Here is a 9,461-nt window from a genome sequence, read left to right as displayed (position 1 = left end):
GTTCTCCTTCAATGGAAGTCTTCAAACAGAGGCTGGACAGACATCTGACTGGGATGATTTAGCGAATCCTGCTTTGAGCAGGGGGTTGGACCAGATGGCCCAGGAGGTCCCTTCCAACTCTACGATTCTATGATTCTATGATTCTATGACATGAGGACTTAGTCCCTGGAGAATCTCGCTGCTGAGCAGCCTGCATTGCCATAGCTGTGCCAGAGTTGGCAGCAGCAGCAAGCAAACCCACGGAGGTGGTCTGGGCAGAGTGCCGGGACCGACGAGTTTGCTGAGCAAGCTCCGCTGGGGAGGAATGGGAGACCGCTGGAAGCAGGGCTCGGGATTCTCGCTGTGCAGCAACAGGAACCCGACGCCTAAGCCTCTTTCACACTTCAGTTTTTTGCCATCAGTCAAAATCCGCCAAAAATTTGAAAATGGCGGATCCGCAAAAATGTAAACAAAACGGATGCAAACTGATGGAACGGATCCGTTTTGTTGAGGATCCGCCATACCGATTTTACTGCGGATCCTCAACAAAACGGATCCATTCCATCAGTTTGCATCCGTTTTGTCATCCGTTGGATCCGTTTTTTTGCGGATCCGTTTTTCCACACCTCCAAAATGGGATGCTCCCAAATATGATTCGCTCTTGGAAAATGCTCTCAAATGTGATTGGATGCTGGAAACTAGGGAGAAATATATCTAGGGTGTTGTGATACAATTTCTTTGAAAGGTTTTAGAGCTAGTGGCAGCGATGGAAGGAGTTAGTGCGAGTCTGGAAGGAGTTATTGCGAGTATTGACAGCTTCTGTGTGGAATTGGATCTTCACTTGAATCGGTTGGCAATTATTGCTATCGAGAGGGAGAAAAGAAGACTGCGAATCCTGCGTATGAGGAGACGGCGCCAGTGGATTCATCCCATTAATGCGCAGAGGTTCACCCGTGGCGTTTTTTCCACACTGTACCTGGAATTGAGGGAGAATCCGGACAAGTTCTTCAACTATGTGCGCATGCGGATGGAATTCTTTGAGATATTGGTGGATCGTGTTGGAGAACAAATCCGGAGAAGGGACACCTACATGCGGTTTTCTATATCACCGGCGGAGCGTTTGATGGTGACCCTTCGGTAAGTTATCTACCTTTTAAAATGTTTCAGATTCTGCAGGCTTTTATTGTTATGTTATGGCTTGTAGTTTGTATTAATTTTACTTTTTTTCCCTTTTTTTAAGATTCCTGGCAACTGGAGAATCCTTCACCTCCCTCCATTTCCAGTTCCGGATTGGGATTTCCACTATTGCTGGAATTGTACAACAGACCTGCCGGGCATTATGGGATTCTCTACAGGAGGAATACATCCCAGAGCCAACCCAGGAGAGGTGGCTGGAGATTGCAGAGAAGTTTCAAGATATCTGCCAGTTTCCAAACTGCATCGGTGCCGTGGATGGCAAGCATATCAGGATTGTGAAACCCATGGGATCTGGTTCACAGTTTTACAACTATAAAAAATACTTTTCCATTGTGCTAATGGCCATTTCGGATGCAAACTGCAAATTCATTGCCGTGGACATTGGTGCATACGGTCGTTCTAACGACTCACAGGTATTCAAGAGTTCCACCATGGGCCGTCGCTTGTATGGAGACAATTTTAACTTCCCACCTCCAAGACCACTCCCTGGAACAACAGGCCCACCAATGCCTTTTGTGTGCGTTGGCGACGATGCTTTTCAACTTTCAAAACACCTACTGAAGCCATATGGTAGTCGTGGATTAACACACCAGAAAAGAATCTATAACTATCGGTTAACCAGAGCGCGCAGAGTGGTGGAGTGCGCGTTTGGAATTTTAACTGCAAAATGGAGAGTCCTGTTAACGGCCATGAAAATGAAAACAGAGACTGTGGATGAGGTGGTAAAGGCCTGTGTAATCCTGCACAATTTTGTCCTTTCAAAGGAACCAGTTTCCATCGATGAAAATGTGTATGAAACCACCTTGTGGGATTATGAGCAGCAAACTTTTCGGAGTACTGGTTCAGTGGCAAGAATTAGGGATACCTTTGCAGATTATTTTGTTACACCAGAGGGACAAGTGGACTGGCAATATCACATGATATAATTTTCTTCTTACCAATTGTGAGTAATTTTTTTTTTTTTTATCTGAAATTTTACCAAGTGTTTGCTTTGCACAAGCATTGTGTTTTACCATGTGATTTGGTTAGTTTTACACTTTGCAGTGTTAACAATTGTTGGGTACCAAGCGTAAAGTTATCCAAGTGTTGTGTACCAAGCGTAAAGTTACCAAGTGTTGTGTACCAAGCGTTTTACACTTTGAAATGTTCACAAGTGTTGGTTATCAAATGTTGTGCTACCAAGTGTTTTTTTGTACCTTGTACACCACCGGTGTACTGTGAAATATTACCCAGGGTTGTGTGTTGTGTTAACAAGTGTTGTGTTTACCTTTTACACCACTGGTGTAATTTGAATAAAGAAGCAAAAAATAAACATCACAATAAAGTTTTTTGAAAAAAAACAGTTTATTTCTGACAATTTGTATTAACTGTATTTTTTTTTTTTTTTTTTTTTCTTAACTTTTTTTGTAACTTTTTTTGGTATATTACCTTTTTGGTAACTTTTTTTTGGTATAATATTACCTTTTTTTAATTTTTTTTTGGTATATTACAACAGAAAAATTACAAACTATGATAATGTTGGGTGGAGATAGTATTGGAGGGGGGTTAACAGGGTTGACCACATCGAGGGGGGGGGGTAGGGGACTGGGGAGGGAGTTGGTGAGGACCAGAAGTGGAAGGGGGGTTTAACACATGTGGTTGGGACGGGAGTGGATGGACAGACGAGGTTTGTGGGTACATTGAAGGTGTATGTGGGGGTGGGTATGGCGAGGGCATTGGGGTATAATGCAATGGGGAAGGTAGGTACTGGGAAGAATGGAATGGGGAACTAGAGAAAGGAGAGGGAGTGGTAGGAGGAGGGACGGCTGTGTGATTGATGGTGGTGGAAGGATGGACGGGGGGAGGATGGACTGTGGAAGGATAGACAGGGGGAGGATGGACTGTGGAAGGATAGACAGGGGGAGGATGGACTGTGGAAGGATAGACAGGGGGAGGAAGAGATGCTTCAGCAAGCACTTCCACTAGAGCATTCTGACAGGCTTGCATCACACGCATCTGCTGGTGAGTACTTAAACCTTCCATTTGCCGGACAACAGATTGAAAAAAGGTATGTCTCGGTGTCTGGTTTGATTCTAAACTCATCTGTTCCATGTATCTTCTGAGTTCCATGATACTTTGATTGATCATGGTCAACCCAGAAGATAACCGTTGTCCATAAGTGTGGAAACCGTGTTGAACAGTTGAGTTTAGACTCAAACAGTCAGACAAGGTCAGCCTTTCCTGACTCCTCAGACGCTGCCGGCCAGAACCAAAAGTTGGTCGAGATGTTGCGGCAGTGTCTGAGGGGTGGGGAACAGGGAACAAGTCGTCACCAGCAGCTTCATGTGATGAAGTCTGCCCTGCTGCTCCAGTGCTGGTGGAGGGGATAGAGGGATCAGACAAGAGGGTAGGTACAGAGGGGTCGGATACCTCGATGTGGTCACCGGGGGCGGTCTCACTAGGGATCACTCCAGAGGGACGCAACTCTGATGCAGACTCCCGAGTGCTGCAGATGGTGCTAAAAAAAAAAAAAAGAAGAAAAAAATGTATATTAAAAATATTGATATTTAATTTAAGTCTGCTGAAAAAAAAATTGGTTAAACATTTCTACTACAGGAATTGTTTGGGGAATATTTACCTTCTGCACGCCATTGTAGATCGCAGGAACGCCAGGGCTTGGTAGTTTTTGTACTGGGGTCCCCGGCGTCCTCCCGACGATCCACTCGGGGTCTGAATCTCTTTGTTGTAGTCCCTCTTGAAGCGATCCCGGAGCGACCGCCACCGTGTGATAACCCTGTCACCTGTGAAGCAAAAAAAAAAAAAAAAAAGGTTTAGTATTCAACACTTCACATGCTGGAAATATAAGTTACTGAAGTTGTAATACTTACGCACAAAATCCCTGGCCCTCGCATTGAGTTCCTCCCAGTTGTCAATAACTGAAGAACAGACTTCATCCCAGAGCCGTCGTGTGGTTGGTTGGTCGGCATGAAGACGGTTTGCCATGTTCCACAGCGGCTCCCAGATTTCCACCTCATGGATGAGGTCATCACTATCAATAATGACACCCTCCTCCTGATGTCTGCGGGGAGCACGCTGTGAAACCTGTGAAGATAAAAAACAAAACAAAAAGCAAAAAATTACATTATATTCAAACACATGATGTTCATTTAAACAATTATCAAAATAGGGTTACTTACCGTTTGCCGACCACCAGAGGCATCACCTTGACGACCCTGGGATGTCCTGGGAGTCACTCTAGTGCGGGCACCGGATTCTGAAGACTGTGGGAAAAAAAAAAAAAAAATGTTTGGATGGATGCAGTTATGGTGTGCACTGTGATGAATGTTTGTGTTGGGTGTAGCATTATGTATCTGTGTATGTGCTAAACTTACAATCTGCGCACCCCCTCCGTGTGTCTCTCCACCCTGCACGTCTCCTCCTGGAAGCTCCTCTGAATCAGCTTCCTGTTAAAACATAATAGGATAGTGTTTTTAACCACAAAAAAATTATTTTAAATAAAAAATAAACAAAATTTTTTTTACCTCAGCTCGCTGATGATGTGAGGGGGAGCTTTCAGGAGAAGACATTACGGCTTGGGGCAGCTGTGTTGCTTCCTGAACTGATCTGCAAGTATAAACACACTTGTTAAGCTACTATACAAAGTATCATAATAAGCTTTCAGGCTTTTATACTTACAGGGAAAATGTTTGGCTGGCAGTATCTGCTTCGGCCTGGCTGGCAGTCTCTGTTGCGGTCTGGCTGGGCCTCTCTGCTGCAGCCTGGCTGGCAGTCTCTGTTGCGGTCTGGCTGGGCCTCTCTGCTGCAGCCTGGCTGGCTCTCTCTGCTGCTACCCTGCTGGTAGTGCTTGAAGTGATCTGCAAGTATAAAGAGACTTGTTAAGCTACTATACAAAGGATCATAATAAGCTTTCAGGTCTTTATACTTACAGGGAAACTAATGGTTGCCTGTACGCCGCGGTGTGGCTGTTCCTCTCTGCTGCGGTCAGGGTTGTTTCTGCTGCGGTCTGACCGGTCATGTCTGCTGCGTTGATCCCTGCTGCGGTCTGAATCTCTGCTACGGTTGGGCTGGCCGTGTCTGCCGGTATGGTGGCGCTTCATTGTGTGAACTGAAAGAAAATGATATGAAAGTTTTAAAAAAAAAAAAAAAAAAAAAAAAAAAAAAAAACCACATTTTGTATGTGTAATTCCCTGAAACTAATTATACGCAATTTTAAGTGTTTGCATGTCTACATTCCCTTATCTCAGAGTGTAACCAGTGATTGAAGGTGTCTAATATTTTGTGTAAACCTACTTTCTTTGTGTTTTGTAACTGAGTGTAACCAGTAATTGAAGGTGTGTAATTGCTGTGTATACCAGTTTGCATTCCCTGAAACTCTCACCGAGAGTGTAACCAGTGATTAAAGGTCTCACCGTGTAACCAGTGATTGAAGGCGTGTAGTGTGTAATTGCTGTGTATACCAGTGTTTGCATTCCCTGAAACTCTCAACAGAGTATGTAACCAGTGATTGAAGGTGTTTAATTTCTGTGTATACCCACTGTTTGCATGGTTTTGAATTCCCTGAAACTCAGTTGTGTATACCCATTTTTTCATGGTATGTTGCAATCTCACTTTTAACCACACTTGTATACCAGAACACTTCAATTACCTTTATGGTAACTTAATTTTACCTTTTTTAAAATGATACAAAGTAGATTTTTTCAAAACAATTTATTTATTTTTTTATTATTTTTTTTTTTCCAAAAAATAGGAGCTACTCTGCTCTTTATTTTAAATACCACAATACATGAAAAATAAAAAAACGCAAACACGCATAACACACAGCCAGGCTACACACTCCAGGTGTCTTGCAGGTGGAAGATTTGCAGCGGAGTTTGAAATTCTATCAGTCAGGCTGGTGTTTGATGTCTGGTTCGGTTTCTTCAGTGTGGCTGTTGCCAGATGTCTGGGCACAAACCACATACAATACCATTTAGGCCGGTTTCACATTTGCACTTTATAGCGCAGCGATGGCCTGCACACGTCCGCCACAAATCCCCACCTACTACTGCACATGAATGCTTGCGATCTGCGCACCCTATCTTTATCATAGGGTGCGCAGATGGTGCGCTGGCAGGATTCACAGTGTGCTGCGCACTTTTGAAGGTGTGCCGTGCGCGCCAAAATGCAACATGCTGCGTTTGGCGCACAAGGGCACACCTTCAAAAGTGCGCAGCACATGGTAAAATCCTGCCAGCGCACCATCTACGCACCCTATGATAAAGATAGGGTGCGCAGATCGCAAGCATTCATGTGCGGTAGTAGGCGGGGATTTGTGGCGGACGTGTGCAGGCCATCGCTGCGCTATAAAGTGCAAATGTGAAATCGGCCTAAATGGTATTGAATGTGGTGTTATTGGGCCCAGACATCTACATTAAAACACCAGCCTAACTGATACAGTCAGGCTGGTGTTTGATGTAGATGTCTGGGCCCAATAACACCACATACAATACCATTTAGGCCGGTTTCACATTTGCACTTTATAGCGCAGCTATTTCCAGCACACGTCCGCCACTAATCCCCACCTACTAGCGCACATGAACGCTTGCAATCTGCGCACCCCATACTAAAGATAGGGTGTGCAGATCACAAGCGTCCATGTGTGCTAGTAGGCGGTGATGACCAGATGGGACGGGGATTAGTGGTGGACGTGTGCATGTTATCACTGCGCTATAAAGTGCAAATATGAAACTGGCCTTACACCACACAATCACAGCAAGAAATACAATATTAAAGTTGTATGAAAATAACATGCAGTACACATGCAACAGAAAAAAAAAAAAATGCAACACACACACACACACACACGCTCCAGGGGTCTTGCAGGTGGTAGACTTGCAGCTGTGCAGACAGGTTTTATAGCTCTAGTTGAATCTTCTGTCAGGCAGGCTGGAGTCTGATATCTTGCTTGGAGTATTCAATGTTGCTGGTGCCGGATTGTCTGGGCCCAATTACACCACATACAATACACCACTCAATCGCAGCAATCACAGCATAAAAAATACAATATAATTACAGTTGTATGAAAATAAAAAGCAGTACACATGCAACAGAAAAAAAAAAAAAAAAAATGGAAAGAAAAAAAAAAAAAATGCACACACAGGCCACACACATACACACACACGCTCCAGGGGTCTTGCAGGTGGTAGACTTGCAGCTGTGCAGACAGGTTTTATAGCTCTAGTTGAATCTTCTGTCAGGCAGGCTGGAGTCTGATATCTTGCTTGGAGTATTCAATGTTGCTGGTGCCGGATTGTCTGGGCCCAATTACACCACATACAATACACCACTCAATCGCAGCAATCACAGCATAAAAAATACAATATAATTACAGTTGTATAAAAATAAAAAGCAGTACACATGCAACAGAAAAAAAAAAAAAAAAAATGCACACACAGGCCACACACATACACACACACGCTCCAGGGGTCTTGCAGGTGGTAGACTTGCAGCTGTGCAGACAGGTTTTATAGCTCTAGTTGAATCTTCTGTCAGGCAGGCTGGAGTCTGATATCTTGCTTGGAGTATTCAATGTTGCTGGTGCCGGATTGTCTGGGCCCAATTACACCACATACAATACACCACTCAATCGCAGCAATCACAGCATAAAAAATACAATATAATTACAGTTGTATAAAAATAAAAAGCAGTACACATGCAACAGAAAAAAAAAAAAAAAAAAATGGAAAAAAAAAATAAAAATGCACACAGGCCACACACATACACACACACGCTCCAGGGGTCTTGCAGGTGGTAGACTTGCAGCTGTGCAGACAGGTTTTATAGCTCTAGTTGAATCTTCTGTCAGGCAGGCTGGAGTCTGATATCTTGCTTGGAGTATTCAGTGTTGCTGGTGCCGGATTGTCTGGGCCCAATTACACCACATACAATACACCACTCAATCGCAGCAATCACAGCATAAAAAATACAATATAATTACAGTTGTATAAAAATAAAAAGCAGTACACATGCAACAGAAAAAAAAAAAAAAAAATGGAAAAAAAAAATAAAAATGCACACAGGCCACACACATACACACACACGCTCCAGGGGTCTTGCAGGTGGTAGACTTGCAGCTGGGCAGACAGGTTTTATAGCTCTAGTTGAATCTTCTGTCAGGCAGGCTGGAGTCGGATATCTTGCTTGGAGTATTCAGTGTTGCTGGTGCCGGATTGTCTGGGCCCAATTACACCACATACCATACACCACTCAATTGCAGCAATCACAGCATAAAAAATACAATATAATTACAGTTGTATGAAAATAAAATGCAGTACACAAGCAACAGAAAAAAAAAATATATAAAAAAAAAAAAACAGACATGCAACACTCGCAGACCACACACACACACACACACACACACACACACACACACGCTACACACTTGCAGGCCATACACAGAAATGTCATAGGTATACTCACACTTGGTAAAGCTGGTACTGGCAGGCCTCTTGATAGCTGTGGCTGCAGGCTTGGTGGGTGTCTGGCAGGCTGGGTGGTCTGGCAGGCTTGGTGGCTGTCTTGCAGGCTTGGTGGCTGTCTTGCAGGCTTGGTGGTGGTCTGGCTGGCTTGCTGTCTGGCTGCTACTGCATGTCTGGGCCCAATTAGCCCATCTTATATAGTTTTGGGACTGTCTGGAAAAGTATCTTTTTTTCTGGGCATGCGCAGTGCAATTTTGCGGATCCTGCCGGCGGATTCCGCAAAATCGCGGATCCCGGCGGATCCGCCGCCCATAGGGCCCCATTCTACCGCATGGCTGATGACGGCGGATCCGCCGTCATCCGCCATTTTGACGGCGAAAAAAAACGTTACATTCTCCGTCCCCCTCAGACAGAATCCGCAAAGAATTTTGCAGATCCGCCGAATATCGGACGCAACGGACGACCATCCGTCAAAATCCGCCACTAATGTATCCCAATGGGGAAATTGGCGGATCCGCAACAAGAAAAAGCGGATCCGCCAATTTCAAATTTTGGCGGATTTTGACTGATGGCAAAAAACTGAAGTGTGAAAGAGGCCTAACAGGTAGATTAGGATGCACCTTTCCAGGACTCCTTTCTGTATGTGCCTCTCTTGGCCATCTCACTGTACTGGCTTTCCGCCATTCCTGACCCACACCTCACAGTCAGTGTCCCGAGCCAGCAGCCGCGGACCTTGGGGGGTGATGTCCTCGAAGTGTCCCCTTGCTCCTATGTGGTTGCTATTTCAATGAAGATAACTGTGGCTGTGGCTGAATTACTTAGAGGTGC

At 44.5% G+C, this 9,461-nt stretch overlaps 1 long non-coding RNA gene across 2 annotated transcripts; it reads right to left on the bottom strand.

The window, feature by feature from the left end:
* Positions 1-2,666: 2,666 nt before the first annotated feature.
* On the bottom strand, positions 2,667-9,182 carry LOC141073490 (uncharacterized). 2 transcript variants are annotated; one of them, XR_012226971.1, is made up of 3 exons: positions 8,635-9,182; positions 4,353-5,281; positions 2,667-4,257 (listed from the first exon to the last, which is right to left on the bottom strand). It is a non-coding gene; the product is annotated as an uncharacterized lncRNA (long non-coding RNA). The 2 variants fall into 2 exon arrangements; XR_012226972.1 differs by having other exon boundaries at positions 2,667-4,779; positions 4,852-5,281; positions 8,635-9,152.
* Between the last annotated feature and the right edge of the window lie 279 nt (positions 9,183-9,461).

Source organism: Dendrobates tinctorius, unplaced genomic scaffold (genome assembly GCF_039654945.1).
Source record: "Dendrobates tinctorius isolate UK_male_01 unplaced genomic scaffold, ASM3965494v1 ptg000303l, whole genome shotgun sequence".
Lineage (NCBI taxonomy): Eukaryota > Metazoa > Chordata > Amphibia > Anura > Dendrobatidae > Dendrobates > Dendrobates tinctorius.
Note: the sequence above shows the minus strand (reverse complement) of the source record. Positions and strands in the feature narration are given on the sequence as shown.